This window comes from Streptopelia decaocto (genome assembly GCF_964273445.1).
Source record: "Streptopelia decaocto genome assembly, chromosome: 1".
NCBI classification, from domain to species: domain Eukaryota; kingdom Metazoa; phylum Chordata; class Aves; order Columbiformes; family Columbidae; genus Streptopelia; species Streptopelia decaocto.
In genome coordinates this window covers 89274241-89295221 of record NC_138663.1, presented here as the reverse complement: position 1 = coordinate 89295221, position 20981 = coordinate 89274241, and positions in this window count along the sequence as shown.

Genomic DNA, 20981 nt, shown 5'->3' with positions numbered 1-20981 from the left:
ATGCAGAGCATGGCCATGGCTTGCTCTGCAGCCCTTAATAATACACAGCCCTAGACTGGGTCCTGACCCTTCCAAGGCAGCCCCATACTGAGATCAGCAAAGTTGTATGTTGTATGAATATGCTGACACACATTCTCTATAGACCCTTTTTTTCTCTCCTGGTCTGAGCTCTTGCATAAATATTGCAAGATTTAATGTCATTTAAAAAGGTGTTTGGTAAATTAAAAAATGCTTTAAATCAAAATGATCATACAGACACATTGCAGTTTTCTTTAGCAATATTCATTACTGTTAAGTTATTGATTTTGTTGATGTTACACCTGAGATGAATTTGGCTGCTTTTGAAGTCTTATTGATAGTAATCAAGTGAGCATCTCATTATATTATCCCCTGGTTTCTTAACAATAGAAGGGAATAACCACCAGGGAAGGAGGAAAGGGCTAATCCATAAATTTCTCATTAGCTGAAAGAGAGAGAAACATTCGCCTGAATAATTGAATATGTTTAGCATCACAGTCTGCAGTTAATCATGTTTATTTACCCTTACTTTTCCAGTATTCACAGAATGATACTGCATGGGTTTTAACATAACATTAACAGCTATAAATATGCAAACTGACTGTTTAAAAATATATCTAAAGATGCAAGTTTTTAAAGCAATGAGTGACTACCTGTATTCAGAGTGATAATAAAAACAACTTTGCCTATAGCACCATTATTTTAATTAAGGATCAATAATAGGCAAACTTAGAAATTAAACTAAAGTGTATGATTCACAGCAAATAATTTACTCAATTAGTTTGCTCTAATTTTCTGCTTGGGAGTTTCTTTATATTTTTTTTTTTTTAATTCACTTGTTTACACAGACTATTAGATTTATGAAAACCCAAAATCTGTCCTTTATTTCTACTGTTTAATAAACTATTCAGAATATAAAAGAACGTATTTGATAACACATGCACGTCATTGCAAATCATTTGTGACATGAGACTAGCTTGGAAACAGGAGAGCCAAGGGTGATTCATAAAATTTATAAAAACTTTTCTTAATATCTCACCTTCATTATCCTTGTGGCAAGTTGTGACAATCTGCTCTTGTCCTTTTCACCATGTGTAGGGTGAAAGCGTTGTCCTCTCACTCTTCATGGAAGAACTTATTAATATTTCAAGACTGAATTTCTCTTTTCAGTCCTAAAGCTGACTCAAGTGCTCCTTGCAGCCATTGTTTTCTAGGGATTTTGGTTTTGTAAGCTTTGTCATTGGTCTTCTATTGACTAACCTACATCTGTTTGGAAATGTAGTTCCCATACTAGCTTCCATGTTCTGTGCTGGGAGGAGCATACAGTGCTCCTGCTTCCCATATCCCACTCTGGCATTTCTTTTCATTGCCACATTATTACAGTGCTGATTTGCATTTATTTCATGATATAGCATACAGAACTAGTACCAAGTCTGTTTCTCAACCTCTGTTTGTACTTTAGGATTTGTCCCTAACTGAAACCTACTTTAAGTCCATATCTCCTGCATGTCAAGATCACCTGAAATTCTAATCCCACCTGCCAACATTTTTGCTCTCATCCACCTGATGGCATAAGCAAATTCTAGTAATCAAAACCCCACCTAAAATTAACAAAACATATTGAATACTCCTAAATCCAAGAAAAACATACATGCAGCTGCATTCAATACCTTCTTTTAGTTTTACGTGTGCATGAGTGAGTAGTCATTCGCACTCTTGATTTTAGGTATTTTGTTGTTGTTCCTCAGTTTCTATTCTATCTCAGACTGGACTACTATCCTGTTATAAAGCATCCTTTGCACAGACTGGAGCTATGTTAATGCAATGGAAAGGTTCACATAAATTCTATGGTTTGTTTTTCTTGTACTGTTTTTGACAATTTCCCTGCAGAAGAATAAAAGTGAAACTTCAATTGCGAACATACAGTAACATTGCTGTTGAACTACCAGTTATAAATTTAGCATTTCTTAGGCATTTTATCAAACAGCATCATATTTCTTTCTAAATACTCTGGTTTCCATTAGACAATAGAACCGCTTTTCTAGGGCACAACCCATCTTACAACTGAGATTACTTGGCAAAAACATCCATACCAGAGTTCTAAGCTAATACAGTGTATCGCAGTCAATGCCATTTATCCCCTTTGACAAACAGTGTCTCAGATACCAAGGTAATTCAAAAATTGCTTCACCTTTCCCTGTAAGTGTTGTATATGATTTCACTAAAGCACTGGTTTTTATTGCCTTAAAATTCCAATTATAGGCCTGACAGCAGGAGCATGATAAGAAACAAGTGCTACAGGTGCAATGAGTACACTTATAATACTCCATTCCACAGACAGATGTGAGTGTGCTTTGCACAATCTCTGAGCCAAAACACCAAGTACATGTCTGCAAAAGCAACAGGATAAGACCAAGCCAGTTAGAATAGTATAGTATGATCCAGCTTCCCAGAAGAGAAACAAACTTGTTGCTTGCCAAGACAAAGACACAGGATGAAAACACACCCAAGCAGCATAAACATACCAAACAACACAAGGTCCTCTGGGTCTTTGAAATCAGGTTTCATATTCCATCACTTCGAGGTACTGCAAACATTATTCTTTAACTTAAATGTAATAAATTGTCAATGTGTTGGCAGCTGATGGCCCTTACAATACATTAGGCAGTGGGTTAATGCATTATTTTTTTTTAATAGGTTTACACCAAAACAGTGTTATTGGCATGATCTAATTAGCTGATGACCTTGTATGAAATCTACTGTTTCAGTCTTTCACTGAAAGATAACTACATAGCATCACAGCTGATGACATGCTATTTTACAGAAAAAACAAGACATTCAGTTTCTTTGAAGAACATGTGTGACACACAGGGAGTATCTATGGATCTAGAGCATGGCTGTTTTCAGTTAGTTTGGCAAGTATCATGCATTATTGAGACTAGTATGGTGAGTACACTAGGAACTGTGCATGTAGTTTCACCTATTTTTCATACATAATTGGTGAAAGCAATATTCATTTTCATTGCCATGCAGACAACAGTTCCACTTTTGTTTTGAATTCTCACCAGAAATCCTTATCACCCATTGTCTATGTTCAGAGCTGTGTTTCAAAAAAGGAAAATCTTCTGATGGTATAAATTAAAACTAAGTAAAGCCAAGGTTCTGGTACTGGCAACTAATTGCTGTACGGTCAAGGCTGACTTGAGCCATAACTTAAGTTTTTTGTTGGTTTTGGGGTGGTGGTTTGTTTGTTTTTTTGTTTGTTTGACTTTCACTCTAGCCTTTGCTCTGGAGGCAACATGTACATGCCAAATTTTAACTTCTTTTAATATATGTCATTGAAACAGGCTTTTTGCAAGGCAAGGGAAAAAAAATCAGAAAACTAGAAATGTATTACCTTAAATATATATATTTTTTTTCCAATAGCCCTTCAATATTTTTTGCTGAAGAATTATTTGCTGAAGACAATCTGTTTACAGATTAGAGACCTGGAATGTGCCTCCTGCATCAGGAGGCTCCCTGCTCTGCTATTTTAGTGGTTTTACCCTTTTCACATAATCCCACTTATCAAGTTATCAAACACTATCTTAAGAAGTGTCAGCTTTCTTACCTCCTCCAATATCCCCACAGCCACCCATTTCTATTGGAAAGTTGTTGCAAAGATTGTCACTTTGTTCTCATCAAGGCTGAACAGACCAGGCTTTTTATGTCTCCTTTGGTAAGAGAAGCTCACTGCTTCACTGAGCAGCCCACTGTCTCTTCCCTGAATGCAGAAAACCTTGAAAGCTGGTCTTGAGCAAAGCTGACCAGAGCTGGACACAATGTTCTACATGACATCTTACCAGTGCTTTGAAGAATGGCAGCAGTTCATCTAGTTCTAATACATCTAACATCCCTCCTGATTATGTGTTCTTCTTTCTGGGCTTCCTTATCTATTCTGAAAGAAAAAATGAAGGGTTTTTTTCAAAGGTTGCTTCTATGTGCTAAGATGTCCTAGAAAACGCCAATATGCCTAAAAATCTTGGTTTATCTTGCTGCACGAGGAAGAATTACTCTTTTAGTTGGCCACATATGCAGACAGAAACTTTCAGAATAGCTGGGAAATTCATGCACATGTCCTAAATCATTGGCTTACATTTCTGCTATGCAGTAGGTTTCCAGACATCAGTCACAAGTACATGTTTCACAAATACATGAAGTACTTTGCATGGGATGTATTTGTCCTTCACATTGGATTACTTCACTATATCTATGTTCCAGACTGTTTTTCAAAGCTGGTCTAGCAGTGTTGGGCACATAAATGAGGTAGTAGGCGTTATTAGAACAGCATTTATCTGCTATCACAGTATCATTGCTTTTAAGACCTCCAGTGTTTAGTAGTTTATATTTCAGTGATTTTTAGGAAGTTCACTGCTTTGAATCCTAAAGGTGGTAAAGTTACATATTTATTTTCCATAAATACAGAGACACATTGTCCTAGAGACTGTAATTTTCTTACAGTCTGGCTTTCCACTATAGTCTGAGCTACAGCGTAATATCCCTGATAAGAAAGCAAGTCTTTAGAGATCACAAACAACAAATTTCACAGTACAAGCAGTCATAAATAGAGTTAAATTCCCTTTAGTAATAAACTATTCATCTCTGTGCTTCATTGAGTTCAAAGAAAAGCATTTTTCAGGGTTTAAGCAATTAAGTTTACATTTTATTTTCTTCTCTGGGAAGGAAGTTATCACAAAAGCATGGGATTAAGAAGCCACCGTGCTATTAGAGGTATTCTCTGTGTATGAAATTTCAATTTAGCAAAGCATGTAAAACCCTAAAGGCATTTAAGGCCCAATATGCTAAAACCATTTTGTTTTCACAGTGTATTTATTTTGTATCATGACTGACCCAGTTGATAAGTTGCTGAATCAGGATGGCTGAGCATTAGATTCAGTTCACAAAGTCTACCCAGCACCTCCTACCAAACCAAACTGACAATTAACTAAGCAAATTAGCTAAAAGTGCATTTTGAAAAAAATATATAAGTAGCTTCCTGAAAGGTGAAGAGGCTGTGTTTGCATCAGAAATGCATTGCCTTTAAAGAAGCTCTGGGGATGGGACCTGGCAGTGCGCAATAGACCCCAAGGACCGACATTCCCACACAGGTGCAGCAAGTGCCCCAGGACCTCATTGCTGTCCTTCCTCCCACCTATGTGACCTGCAGACCGAGCTGCCTGTGAGATCACCCCAATGTTCTCCCAGCCAGCATGCACCAGAGTACTTCGACAGCTCAAAAAGTCTGGTTTTGCTAAATGAGGCTCACATTGACCAAAACCAATTAAGCAGCATTCACACCAGCAGGTCTGAGAGAATTAAAGTGTCCTGCAGAGAAAGCAGTAGGTAACCTCTGTCCCAGTATACTTCATTACATGCTAAATGCAGACACAGCAAGGCTGAATTCTGCATCATCAGATGAACCTCAAGCTCACCTCCCTTTCAGACAAAAACGAGATGTAATGATGAGGAGTCCAGTTTCAATGGCAAAATTATCCCGTTACTTTTTTACCAGCACAGCTATGCGAGCCAAGATTCGTGCTCTGCCTGCACCACCTAATTCCCAGGCAGCACAAATACCACCGGTCCTGTGCCCTGTGATCTGAAGCCCAACCCAGGAGGCATATGGAGCTCCAGACTGTGTGCATTCAGTTGCTGTGGCGCCAGTGGGAATATAGCCATCCGTCCCTCCAGAAGAAACACAAGATGCGAAACCAAGATCCCAGCTACTTACAGATATTGTTAAAAATCCCATGGGTTTCTTTTTAAGGGCGAGACTCTTAAATCTTGGTGTGTTCACCAGATTCAACTTCAGGTAATTACTTTGCCAACCTAAACCTCTCATGCAGATCAGACTGGATTGCTGTGCAGCTAAGCAGTCCCTTTGTCTCACACCTTTTCAGTAGTGCATGAAATGATCCCTGCACTTGATTTGAATACCTTTAAACTTTACCTTTGACACAAAAGGAACTACACGAAGGTAAAACCATCATTACTACCGTCATATAGTTTCATGCTAGTTTTAGTAACTTTTTTTAGTGGTTCCAGAACGTTAGAACTGTATTAGCAGTCTGTCCCACAGATGTCTTTACTTGTGTTGAAAAATAAGACTTGAAACATGTCTTGCAAAGGCCAATTAATATATTTTCAGATATCTTCAGATATTTAGTGGCATTTGTTTTCTTTTACACTGTAATAGATTAAATGCAGCTGAACTAGTTGCTTTGCATGGACTCATTTGTCTAATTTTGCCCTCTTCTCAGGTACATAAAAGAGCTGTGGCAAAAACACAATTGTTTATTTGCTTACACTATTTGCACATTGCTCTGGTAATAACTCCAACTAGTAGATCTAGGAAGATTTCTCTGTTGCAGTTCACCATTTAAGCTGCACAGGTGGCCATCACCTACCCAAATTGATGATTACCCAAACTGGAAGAAACATGAGTTTAGAAGCAGGAACAATAACTGAAGAAATTAGCGGGATGAGTGAGCCATCTACTCAGTAACAGGTGAGTGAAAGCAAAGAACCAGTACTGATAGAAATGTAGCCCATTGAAGGAAAAAAACAAAAACAAAAAAACACCTTAATTTTAAAACAAGCCAGAACTTTTGAAACACATAAGGAAGAAAATGGTGGAGCACATGACCTGGGTGTTATAAAAATCAGTCATGGGAGCTTAGCAGCAATAGAACGGCAGGTTCTGTTAGTCAGAGAGAGGCCTGCAGAGAAGCAAAGCTCCTAATGATCTTTTTCCATGAGGAAAAATGAAAAGTAAAAAATCCGATGCTAGAATCTAGGCAAGAAATGTGGGAGCAGCTGAACTGGATCAAAAATGAAGACCTAAATGTCATCCATGGGAAGGACAGAGACAAGAGAAATGCTGAAGTCCAAAAAAGGCTGGAACAAAAACAAGTTAGCAGGCAGAATGACAGGTTGAAGGCACCATTTATTTATTCAGACACGTGAACTTGCTGCTGGGACTCTGAGATGCAGGGACTTCATGGGGTCAAGAACTATGAAAGTCTGAAATGGCTGTAAAAATTGCAAAGCAGCAGCAATACTGCATTTGGTACAACATCCTATGGGAAAAGGGAAACTGAGGCAGGTGTGCACCTGGGGGGTTTAGAAATATATTGTTCCTTGTGGGAGCACTTTAGGAACACAGATATCCTGAAGTGTTTATGATCTGTTCTTTCTACATCCTACAAAGAAAGAAACTGTTATTTTGCACATACATGCCAAATTTCAAGTAAACCCGGTTCTCCAAATGAGGAAGCCAGATTTATTCTTGGTTTAGTGGACACTTTTCAGTTCTTTTTTGTCACGTCTGTAGCAACCAGTTATTCCAACAGAACCAAAGAAAACTCCTCAGCCTGTGAACTCCGATTTTCTCCCTGGTATGGGGGCTTGCCATCTCCTCATCTCACCATGCAACCAAAGGTCCTACAGCTCCCTTCAGTGACCTGTCCACACTGCTCTAGCAAATGCTTCTGCAGGGGCTGAGGATGGAACAAGGGTGGGGGCCACACACACACACTGTTCCAGAGCTGCTGTTGCCCAGTTCAGGGAGGCTTGCTGGTGTCATGCTTCAGGGTTACCAATACAGCATCAAAAATTTGTCTCTGAAAAAAGGGCACATCTGCTTGGCCATGCATCCCCCTGCTTCCTAGTGGGGCCTCCTTACCAGTGCTGGCAGCAAGCACTCACTCATTTGTATTTTGTCACCTTATTTAGAACTTGCCAGATGTCAGACTTAATGCAGCAAACAATCACAAAGAAGGCATTTTCTAATCAACCTCTGCTTCTTTCAAATATGCTATTTTAGGACTATCAACACAACTTCAGCTTACATGACTAATTTCAAACTATTTTTGACTTAAAGCCATTTTCAAAGTGCATTTAACTACACCACTGTGAAGTCACATGGGGATATTCTTATAGTGGTTCAATATTTGCCTTACTCCAAATAAGCAACATGTACTAATAATTAGCTACACAATGGGTAGAAAGCAAGCTGTGGTAGTTCATGGAGTTGCACAGGTCCACATACATGGATCTTCACAAAACATGAGAGGAACACTCCTCATGTACTTCACTGTTGACTCAACCATTGCAGTTTAAATGACTGTTGAAAGCTGATTAGAGAGATGCTCAACAATCACTTGAAAATTAAAAAACACTACAAACAACTTCTTAAAAAATTCTTTGCTATAAAGGATGATGAGTACTTTTTTTTTCAAATCTTTTATCATGTTTTAAGAATAAGTAAGATTGGATACAGTAACAGATCTTCTGTGGGTACTAACATATGAAATTACCACAGCCTTTTCTGCCTGTATTACCTTTTAAACCAAATAAATCCACTACAATCTTACATATTCTTTAGATTTCATATATAAAGACAGAACAGTATTACTCTTTTTTTTTTTTTTCATTAAAACAAAAACTAAACAACAACAAAAACAACAAACAGAACACTCCTCAGTCTGCTTTGGCAAAGAAAGTTTGCATTGCTGCACAACCTATAGTAGATACATGCACATCCTCACATCTTCCCAGTTAAACAGTTTGCTTCCTATATTTTAAAAACAAGTCAAATACTTTAAGACACTACACATCAAGTTGAATCACAGGTTCTTTTTGCTATATATCCTTTCAATGTAAGTATAGATATATTTACAAACACGTATAACTGAAGCTCTTTTTTTATCACTCTGATTCTATGTGTTTTGTTAAGTCCAACACAGCCTAGACAATGCATTTGTCCAATGTTGCTTTAAATGTCACTGGTATATTCTGACTTATTGCTTTGGCTTGTCTACCAAAATACTTTTCTTAAATCAATGTAACCTCTCTACCTCCAAATCATTGTTAAATTTAGTACAGTAGATCTGCACCTCTCAAAAACAGAAAAACAAGTTAGCTCAGGAGTATTTTATTCTTATAAGGAACACAATAGATACATATCATTCAGTCTTCTACCCCATATTCTCCTTTCCACATATGACAAATGACATGACAGAGGGGGATGATCAAACAAACAAACAAGTACAGGTAAATATTTGGTGAAAAGTAAAAAAAAAATAAAAAAAATATAAAAAAAATAAAATAAAATAAATGCAAAAATGTTGTTGGATTTCAGTAACTATATTCTTTACACAAGCCAAACCAGTTACTTGAGCCCGTAAAGCACTGAAGAAAATGTACATTGCTTACATAGTACTTTTTTTATTCAAAAGACTATAAAGTTTAACCACCCAAAGATTTTATGCAAGTATAGTATCTATCCTAAGGGATAAAAAAACTGGACATCACAGTTAAGATTATTTACTATAGTTAAAGCATATAACATCTGCTGTGAATGCCATTCACAGTATTTCTTTATGAGGTGCCAGTAATATACAGCCCATCTTTTCATCAGTGTTGCACTAAGCACATTTAAGACTGGTATAAATCCCAGATTAAGAAACTAGGCATAGTCATTGTCCATTTATCCTGAAGGCGGGGCGACCAAAACAAACCAAACCCAAACAAACAAGGGGGAAAAGTACAGCACTATTCCCTCTCTCCTTTTCCATCTCTCACTCTTCAGCAGTGCCTGTCTCCAGAGGAGAGATTCTACTGCAGCAGTGGCACTGAAACTCTAATGCCATCATAGCAATACTAAAATTCCCTACTACATTAATTCCAAAAATCTCATGTAAGCCTCTTCTGCTTTCAGTCCTTGGTGCCTCTGGAAGGAATTTCCCCCCCTCTCCCACAATAAAGTAGCAGTTTCTTGGCACTGCACTAACACCAACACCTTAAAGAAAAGACCAGCTCATTCCACTGAAGGTCAGTTCGCTGGAGGGTTTTGACAGGGGCAACAAAAAATACATAACTAAAGCTGTGCACAGTTTACGAATTCTGAACTTATTCTCTGAAGTCTAACCAGCTTGATTTTATTAAGCTAGCTCCTTGCCAGAGCCTGTAGCAAATACTAGAAATTTATGAGAGTTCAAAGAACTAGTGGACAGTTCATAGAAGACAAATCCATCATAAATGCTTATACATTCCTCCTGGCCCAGCAGGCCCTTGAGCCACAGAGCACTGAAGTCCATCCTGGGAAACAGTGCTTTGGTTTGACTGGAAACTTGAAAGCTAAATCCTTTTTAAATTAGAACATGTAGCAGTCTGCTCAACAAGGATCTAGATCAGATGGGATAGTTGGGATAAGACATCTTTAGATAGGTTTAGCATGTACCTGAATATCAGCTGTCAGGTGGTCTTACAGAAAAGGCAGGCTGATGCACACATGCAGGCTTCAGGACTGTGGCGTAAACTGCTTAGTCCTGCAAGGAAAGGATTTGACTTGAAATCTTTTATCCACCTTAGTCTTCTACCTGCTGCCACATTTTGATCAGGATTTCTAGCACTCTAAGCATCTTGGGTATTTTAGTCTTCGCCATTTTACTTAGGGTTTTGTTTTGTTTTTAAAATAGATCTTCAATGGCATTATTTCCTCCTTCAACACTTTGGGTAGAAATCATTCTCAGAGTTACACCCATTTTAAGCCCAGAAGAGATACAATTCAGTCTTGAGTCAGGTGATTGGTTTTTTCCCCTCCATAGAAGTGTCACAGAATATATAAACCGCTGGAAAGAGAAGATGCCCAGCCTCCCTGGAGGGCATACTGCACGTTTATGCTCCTAGGAGCTACTTAGACACTGTGCCTAAAACCTGGTAGTGCTTTAGATTTTATATTTAAACTATTGGAAATAATCTAAAGCAGTCTAAGGGCTCAGAAATAAGTATGTTTTGTTTACCATGGCTCTTCACATCTGAAGACTTCAAGGAACTTTACTTAAAAAGTTAAATATAATCATCTCCATTTTTACAGAGGAAAGAAAATTGAGCTTGTCCACAGCCACAGAATAGGTCATTGCAGTGACCCAAACAGCTGGATTTATGGACAACAAAAATCATGCATTTTAAGGGCAGAATTTCACAAAATTCATTCTGAGTTCCTCTAATCCTTACCTCTCTCTTTCTCTTCACACACACTGTGGTGTGGTAAAGCAGAAAGATTGAGGATAGTTTTTTGGTTATGTTTATTTTTCAAGTATTAGGTAATATACTATGTGAAATACATGCAACTAAAAGCTTTATACTGTATCTTCAAGTCTCACATAATTCTACAGTCTAAGGTCTTATAGTTGTACATACACACACGCACACCAGATTTGAATATCGCATTCACGAGCACTGAATTCCATAAGTATACCTAATGAATAAACACTGCTTATACCTAAATGTATCCACTATATTGATCCAGCCTCTTGCTTAGACACACTTATGCCACTGTCAAAGGGCACAGGCTGAGGCAAAACATTCCTAGAATAGATACCGCTTCCCCCCAACCTCAGATCAGTATGTTTGTAAAGTAATTATGTAGCAAGCTTTACTGGATTTTCTCACTAACATGAGCCTGAAGGACCTGTGACATTATCCTCTTTGTTTGATACTCCCAGACAGAAGGCAGGGGTAATCTTGGGGATCCTGGTCATCCTTAATACACTTTCAATTTCACTTTTTACCCCTTCCATCTGCTAGAGGGGCGAAAAGAGTAATGTGACAACACAAATATGTCTTCATTGTCAAAAGCCATTACCAGGAAAAAAAAGTGGGTTTTTTTTAAGCTATATAGCACAGCAGACTGAGAAATGTCTTAGGGCTTTCTATACACTAGAATCACCAAAAACCTGGCTACATTCCAAACCATTTTTTTAATTATTTTTTATATTTTTTTTCCTGCTTGTGCTTTTTCCTGACTGTGCTTTCAAATATGTTTGTTCAAATCTTATGGGACTTGCATATCTGAACATAGCCTTAGTGATAAATGCTTCACCATTTCAACACAATGTGTTATCTGTTATCTTTATCTTCCTGTTTCTTTTTCTATCACACCCGAATCTTGGGGGACACTATAAAGAGAAGCATAGCATGTTCTCTTTGTTGACAGTTTCATTTGTAAAAGAAGATTCAATAATTCTGTATCTGTGCTGGTCATCGGTAAGTATAAATGGGGTCTTACTGTCAGTGGCATACCTCAGCTGCATTTCTTCTCTCTTCTCATTGTGCCTAAAGATAAAAATTGAAAATGCAGAAAAAAAAAAAAAAAAAAAGCAGTGAGCAGGGGAATACAAGCTGCCCCTACCAAGCTCATGAAAATATAGTGATCTACCCAAATGCTAAATAAAGCAGAAAAATCCCAAAAGCTAAGATATTACACAGTAAGACTATCTCTTCTTATACAAACAGAGATATTATAAACCCCAGGATCCAGCTTTCCTCCTCCCCCCCCCCCACCATCTTTCTGACTTAATATATCTCAAGAATTATTAAAAAATAGTAAAATAAACCCCATCAGTGAGCACATTTTTTTGCCACCTAGCCACAGCCTAAAAGCTACCTATATCTTAGGGGCTTTCAAAGCAAAGGAAAACAACTATCCAAATAGAGACCATCTGCTACAGCACCGGTGCCCTTTATTGTTTTCTCCTTCATCCATTACCAGCTACATACTAATAGATTCCCACTGACCACAAAGACATGCTTTTAAGTCACTGAGATCAAGCAAGGTGAATCCAATGTTTCTTTCACAAAACCCAGATTCAAATTGCTTTTAAGTGTTCTTGAAGGTCATTTGAAAAAAAGAAAGTTGAAAATTTCATCGTTTAAGTCATTTGAATTTTAACAGTTCTGGAAAGCTAACAAAAATAAAGTAATAAAACTACTGTTCTTTCCAGTCAAAACTATATTTTACAAGTCCCAGAGTCCAATTTTTTATAAATGAAAAATGATTTTGTTATTTGGTTTCCCTGAGAACAGCATTCAGTAAGTAAGATGCTCTGCAATAACCTAAATTTTTAGGCTTATTAGGCAATTGTCTCAAAGGGGTATGCATAAAGTTTTTATTTTTATTTATACTGACTATCATTAATCTTAACAGGCTTCGTGCAATTGCTTCAAGCTAGCTACATATAGGAATCAGGGACTCTTCGTACTTTATGAAATATTTCTGTGTATTTAATAACAAGTTAACAAATCCCTGCCACATATGACCATCCTTAAGAATCCAACAGTGTCCTCCAAAGCTGTCTTGCCCACCAAAAATGTTCTTCCTTTAATACCTTCAATAGAGTTCTCCTAAAAACCTGACAGCGCTGTTAATTTTAAGAAGCTCAAACCACCTAACCAAACACTCTTGTAGGAAAGAAAACCCTGGTGTAAAGTCAGTAGGAATAATAGCAAACAAATGAAAACAATTCATTAGATTTCAACTAAACTTTTGTCTCCTGGTAAACCACTTAGAATCCAAAATACAAGAGACCAGACATATCTACAATAACAACAACAACAACAAAAATTTGTTTCTGAGGTGAAATTTACCATTCCTTTATCTGAATGCTTATTTAAATATATATATATATATATATATATATATATATACACACTCCTTTTAGCAAGCTATTTAGCTGCAGCAAAGCATCCATGACCTGATCACAACCATGGCCACAATCTAAGCTTTTAATTAAAATAGATTACCATAAGGTTTTTTCTATATTTTTCTTTCTTCAATCACATAAAATCCTTTAAATCCAAACTTTCTATATTCAGACCATTTAAAACCATTACAGCTTTGAATCACCATACTGTCATTAGTGACCTAGCTGCCAATCACATATTGTTGTACGATCCTGTTTGAATAGCATAAGATTTCTAGTTAGCTGTCTGAAAGCAAAACATTTTGAAGTAAGTTTCTCAGAAAATTGTGTGTAGTTGCAAGGTGGGGAAAAATAAAGGGCAAAAAATGCTGGAAATAAATTGCTGTAGAGATACTGCCAGTAAACATGGGCTTTTGAAAAGAATAAAAAAAATCTGGATATGGTAGTTACTGTCAGCATTATCCTTCCTATAGAAGCAGAATTGAAAAGCAGACACTTATACAGTTCCGCCACTTAGTAGCAAAACCTAGTAGTCCATGAAATCAGAAGCTGTGAGAAAGGAATGTTTTTATTGTATCAAAATAGCAGAGAATAGGTACTTGGCTCTTGCAGCTCCTGAAGAGCCTCAAAGCCTTGAAACATTAAATCATAAATCAGTTAAATAAGCAGGTTTAATTTTGCAGGAAGTACAAATAACACAAAATCTACTTGAACTGGTTTGGTATAGCTGGAAGATGCAAGATTCTGAGCAACTAACAACTGTGGTAGCTGCAAACACCTTGCCTAAAGCAGACCTATGCCTGCCTGTGTTTTCTGTGTTCTGCTTAGCAGGAAAACCAACCTTGGGTAGGCAATAAACAAAGGAGAGTCTCTGACATGGAGAAGAAGTTCAATCTACCTTTTAATTTTACCTGTTGTATTTTTGTATTATGTTTACACTCACAGCACAAGAACAAGAATATGATAAAACCAGGCCCATAAGAAATTCAAACCTCTCCTCCCACCCAGTCCAAACAAAACAAAACAAAAACCCACTAGACTTTTTTTTAAGAAAAAAAAATCAAATTAGTAATTAGCAAAACTTATTGTCAGATCTAGTATTTGGAGATCACAATTTCCAGCAGAAATCCACAGATCCTTGATTACTCTTAATAAAAATAGGAATCTTCAAGATTACATTGGAGTAAGGGCTAAAAACATCAGTGTTGAGTCCTGAGGATTCAGAAAACTTTCTCTGTAAACAGATTGTTCAGTACTGCCCACAGCAAGACTTTTACCCTCTCTTCTGAAGTGTTTGGTGCTGCTGCCAAAGATAGCAGTAGATAACTGAAAGAGTACAGAAGTATTTTTAGATAAATGCAATAATTAGTAGAACAATTCAAAAGAGGAAGAGTGGTATTTTAAGCATACAACGTGATATGTGAGGCACATCAGAAAGTTAATCACAGAACTGGATGCACACTTTATTCTGTATTAACAGAAAATAAAGTTAGTGTCTACAAGTAACAGCTTGAAAGAATAAACATGGAAGAAAAAGCAAAAAGCAAAGCAAAGAAGGAAAAGAAAACAAAAAGAAAAAGCCTTATTTATTCCTGGTCATTCAAAAAAAAGACCAAAACCTTTACAATCCATAGACTGGCCTTCCACAACTGGACAGGGAGAGCCACACACTGTTGAAGGTCCCATTATGGCAACCCATTGAAAGAAAAAAACCCAAATATGTCAGCCTTCTAGTACAGGAGTATCCTTGAGAAAGTGAGGAACAGTGTCTGAGTAGATCCTCTGGACTGCTAGAAAATGATCCAATGGACAGTGAGAAGTCACCACTTCGGAAGAAGTAAAATAAGGCTGAAAAAGCCCTTGATGACTCTCAAGAGAGAGATAGGGAAAAATATCTGTGGCCTCCTGTAGAGCTCAGCTGTTTCTACAGGTGGCTCAGGCTGAGTCAGGGTCAAGGTTTCCTCCACTTCTCCTGCACTCTGCCTCAGGCAGTCCCATCACTGGTGCTGCAGAGCAGCTGGGATGCCCACCCCTGCCTGCTGCTTTCCCCGCAGCACTGCAGACTGAAAATGGAGTGGGCTTTTTTTGGAACAACGCTCCCCTCAGCAGCTACTTGAGCAGTCTCCCAGTCACCATGTCCAACACTCATGCATGCAACTGCAGCTGCTCTCCATACAACCTCCCCAGTGGAACATAGGCTGTATGAAAGATGTCATAGGAGCTGACTGAGGACACATGGCTACAGGGCCAAATAGACTGTAGAAGAAGTCACCAGAATAAATAACTCTACTGAGAAGCTTAGGGAATAAGAAGGACAGCAGGTGAGCTGCCAAGTATGGCCAGTGACCAGTAGCTGCACAGCGCACAAAATGTTTTATTCTCCATTTCTGGAATAATGGTGAGTCTTGATGTCTGGTTAATTGGAGACAGCTGGTGGAACCAAAACTTTCTGACAGCAAGAAGGCTTCATAGGCAAATGTTTACTAGGTCATCTCATAAAGTAAGCAGTGCTTTGTTTTAAGAGAGTCACAGGGCTTTGAGAAAACCTAAGGTAACCAAAGAACAGCAAGAACATCATCACTGAAGTTAGCTGCAAAAAGACATGGTGATAACTACTTTTTAATTAGCCAAGGATAAACTGATAAGATGTCTTGAGATACTTCACTGACATATTTGTCTGCTGTACATGCAGCATGAGGTAGGCACTATGCAAGTCTGAATTAGAGTTGCCAAAATGTTGAATGACTCAGAGGCATTATGCCTTTAAAGGACTTGTTCAGTATTTAGTCCCATGTGATTCAGTTTCTGAAGTGGGAAGAAACAATTAAGTTGTTCTGAAGTAAAAAGTACTGTCAATATTTTCATAGGCATAAAAAAGTGAATCTGCTTAATATTTAGATGTGGAACAATATCTCATCTCAGGAATATTTGCCCAGTTACTGAGGAAGGAGTACAGCAAACATTTAGAAAACTAAATGTTTTCAAATCAAATGCTAGATAGAATTTGAGATTTTTTTTACTCTTCGCATCCCTATGGATAAGAATTTCAACTAGACTTTAAAAAACAAACAAAAAAATAATTAATATTAAAAAGCAGCTTCATTATAAACATTAATAAAACATAGTATCCAAAACTTGCACACAAAGACTGATTTTATTGTATTGTAAATGAACCACTGGTCCTTGCAAGTTGTGTTGTTTCCAAAATTCCACTAGAGTGACCTTGGAACTGTAAAACAAGTGCCACTTGAAATGCTTTTTTTTCTGTACCCAAATCGAGTCAGTGAATAGAATTAAATCAAAAAATACATAGTAAGATCTATACCAGCTGCTATTAGCTGTTTTTGCTGTACTCTGTCATCTTCAGAGGCAAATTCTAGCTCCATGGTAGAGAAGATAGTCAGAATCTAAATAAAGCTTCAAGAAATACTTCTGATAATCAGTGCCCATCGAAAACAGACTTCCAACAGAGATTACTTCCTTTGTATTAATACCGTTGGTAGGCAATCCAAAGTGTGAAAAGTATAGTATATCACTTGTCCTTCATTTGAGAGTTGTTTAAGATTTTGTGCACTACAGCATCAATAAATACTGGATTAGACACACACTACTTTGATCCAAATCACCTGGCAGACATATTTGCTAGTACTATAAAAGCTGCAACAAAACTGTTAATCATTCATATTTACCTTTTGATTTTATCACTTACTACAATTTACTAATGCAGAGTACTTTCCAATAGTATTAGAACAGAGAAGACTGAGCTATTTTGCACATAGTATTGTAGAAAAAAACAAATTAAATAAAAGATCTGTTAGCAGTAAAGATGCACATTCTTTTTAGAATAGTACATGTTTAAAATTACTGTGCAACAAGAAGCAGAATGTTTTACCATTCCACTCTTCTCATTGTAAATAGTGAACATCAAAAAAAGCACAGAAATCTGTTATCACTCATGAAAAGCTCACTGTATTTTACCAATGCTACTTCGGACTTGTTATGGAGTCCTGAGATCTGCATGACACTTATGTGAATAAATCTCTGCTCACTTAATAATCCTTGGAAGTAGAGCAGGACGCTCCTAAGGACTGAGAATATTTATGAAGGTTTGATAACAAATCAGGACTCAGAAGATTTGTTTGTGATCTGTTAAACCTCACTTAGTTTACAGAAAGTTTTACAGGAAAAAGTTTGTTTTGAAAATTTCTGTAAATATAAAAATTTACAAGTAACCATTAAAATTACTGCTTTTAAAAACATTTTATAATGCATGATTAAATGCCTGTTCACAGACAGGAAAAAACTATGGACCTATCTTTGAAATAGGAAGAATATTTTATTTGCACAATACTATACAGAAACATGCATGGATGAAGTACTGAAATACAGTAAGATTGGACAACTAATTTTTTTCTTATTTCATGTAAAAAATATTGCTTTTTTAGTGCATATTCAAGGTTTCTAGACTTATTGTTTAGAAGATTGACATTTTGATTAGGACGCTTCATATTACTTCCACATAGAAAATATTTGTCCTCTGGTGGAAAGACTATTGTAATTGGGTCCTTTGTGTGTTTTATCTCCTTCTAGAACTACAGTCTAAAGTATTAGTTCATACATCCAAACTAGCAAAAATGGTGTGTTGCTACATACAAAACCACTTTTAAGAATACATTTTAGGAGACTATCATCGTCATCATCTTGCCAGGGTGGTTCATACGTGTGGCAGTTGCACTTCCCCTGCCGAGAACTGGAGCCTTCAATGGGGCAGTTAATGGCTCTTTTGTGGAACCTGGAGTTAGTTGGCAGGGTCATTAGCAGAGGAGGGGCCCAGAGAAGCTGAGAAGCTTCTGGAATGCCCACAGCCAGATCTGATCAGACTATAAACGGGGCTCCCGCCAAAGATTCCCTTTGTGTGGTCTTCTCGGAGCAGCAGGTCTGCTGGGCCAGAGCCCTCTCCTTAGATGAGAACACCCTCTAAGGAAAGTTCCCAGGATTGGAAGCAACTCACCTCCTTGTTTGGGTGAGTGATAATTTACTGAATATAGCTTTGAATGAGCCCTTGCCTAACCCAGGTGAGTGATAGTTTACCTGGGAGTTGGAGGGCTCTGGTGTGTTTCTTGTGAGTGTGTGCATGCACACTGTGGATCCTCATTCTCATTTTGCTGCACCCCAATAATCTCCTCAACTGATATCCAAACCTTTATTTTATGTTGTCGGAGTGCTAACTAACTGTATAAACCCTGTTTCTAGTCTATTTATTGGCTGCACTTTTCTGGCCAGAATAAAGCCTGTTTTGGAACTTGCTGTCCACCTAAAACTGACTTTGGGGTGCCTCCGTGACAGTATGATCTTGTAGGAACAGCTGTTAATCAAGCTGATATTTTCTATAGAAACATTCAAGACTTGGCTTATTTATGTTTTCCCCAAAGGTGGGACTGAAGACCAGGATGATAGATACCCTGTTTGTGACATAGACAATAATTCCACTCAGGGAAAAACACTTTTTTTGTCCCCTAGTAAAAAAAAAATAAATAAATAAATAAATCTACCTCTCGCAGCATAAAAGCTTGTGTTGGGGTTTGCCACATGAATAACAATTTATTAGATGTTTTAACAAATGTAACTCTATTTTAAGATGGTTTATAAAAATAAAACAGCTACCTGTTTCCATATTCATTTCAGACAGCTCCACACCCAATTCATTAATGAAAAGCTAAGGGAAACAGTATTATAAATAAATTTACTGTCTTGAACAGCTCCTTCCCTAGGCAGTTTGAACAAACCTCTGCACCAAAGACTACATTTTGCTTCAGTTCTCCAGCATATCCCAAGGCACAGTGTCTCCCCAGAGAAACGGCTGTCTTTTAGTTTTGAAGATTCTGATTACATGCAGAAACAAATTAAAATCTGACATTTACGGAAGTTACTGAACACATAACTCAGAGCATTCAGCCTTCTCCCCACAGACACTGCCCCCGCCACAGCAGCTGCTTCTGCTGCTACTGTAAGGTGATGCCTCGCACTTTTGGAGGAAGGGACAGGAGTCTCAGAAACAAAGGAGAAGGGGGAATGACTTTTAATGTGCTAACATTTATAAACTAGAATTCCAGTTTATCCCAAGGCAAAATACAAAGAAGACCTTTAAGATGAACTTTCTCTTTTTCAGCATATGGCATTTTATGTGCAGAAAACTGTAAGCCTATTATGCTGACACAAATGTAACTTAATGAGAAGTTAGATGGTTTTGCTATTAGGCTGAATATTAAGTTCTGTGCAAACCAATGACTAAGGAATCAAGACACTTTATTCCTTCTCAATTTAATGAGACATTGGCATTTAGATCCCTCAGGCATATTCAAAACTCTCTGTCTTAATGCTTATGTCTAGCGTGCTTCAGAAAGGCATTTCAACCTCTGAACTTGCTTTGAAATAAGGATACAATACTAAGTAAGCACAATAATAAAAATCTATTACTATATTTCTAGGCATCCTCTATAGATCTTACCAAATCTCAGAAAAAAAAAAAAAAAATCTGAGGAGCAGATATTGACACAATCTAACCTGAAGCAGTTTTTTGGGGGGGAGTGTGTGTTTGTTGTTTTTTGTTGTGGTGTGTGAGAGTGGTTTTTGTTTGGTTGGGGTTTTTTTTCATTTGGTTGTTGTTTTGGTTTTGGTTTTCTTCAGCATAATGGTAGATTGGACAGATAAAGGAAAATAGTGCCAACATAATTCATCTGTATTTTAACAAGGTCTTCATCACAGTACCACACAGAAGTCTCAAAGAAACTGGCAAAGAAATGGCATACTACAATAAGAAGGGGTAAATTGTGATGATAAGCACCACCAGTTACTACCAATGATTTCACATCAGAAGATGGAAAGGCATTATATGAAACTCCATTCTCCTTGGTTCCAAGGCCAGTATCGTTCAAGACAAAGTTTCCCCGAAGTCCTGTATTAGTATCTCAGTAGCATTTTCAAAGCAGCAGCAACAAGGACTATAAAGTTGCCCATTGCTTTATTTCCTAATCTTAAAGTTTTCCAAAATTCTGAGTAAAAAAAAATTATGTCTCTTCAAGATGGAAAAAAAAAGTATCAGCTCAGAGCAGCAACTCATTTAATGATTACCAACATATGTCATTTTGTTTATCTATATGACAACTAGTATACTTTTAAATAAAGTAAATACCATCTTCAGTGGACAGCATCTTGCAATACAAGGAGCTTATTAAATGCACCACCATAGACTAATAACTTTTTGCTGAGATACAAAAATGATTTAGTTTGCAGTCATATTATTTCTCTAGCTAACAATCTTACCCCCTGAACTGCACCTCAGAAAAGCAGTGTGGTACATGCATGCACAGCAAAATTAACTTCATAATTAACAACCTCATCCCCTGAAAAAAAAAAAAAAAAAAAAAAAAAAAAAGA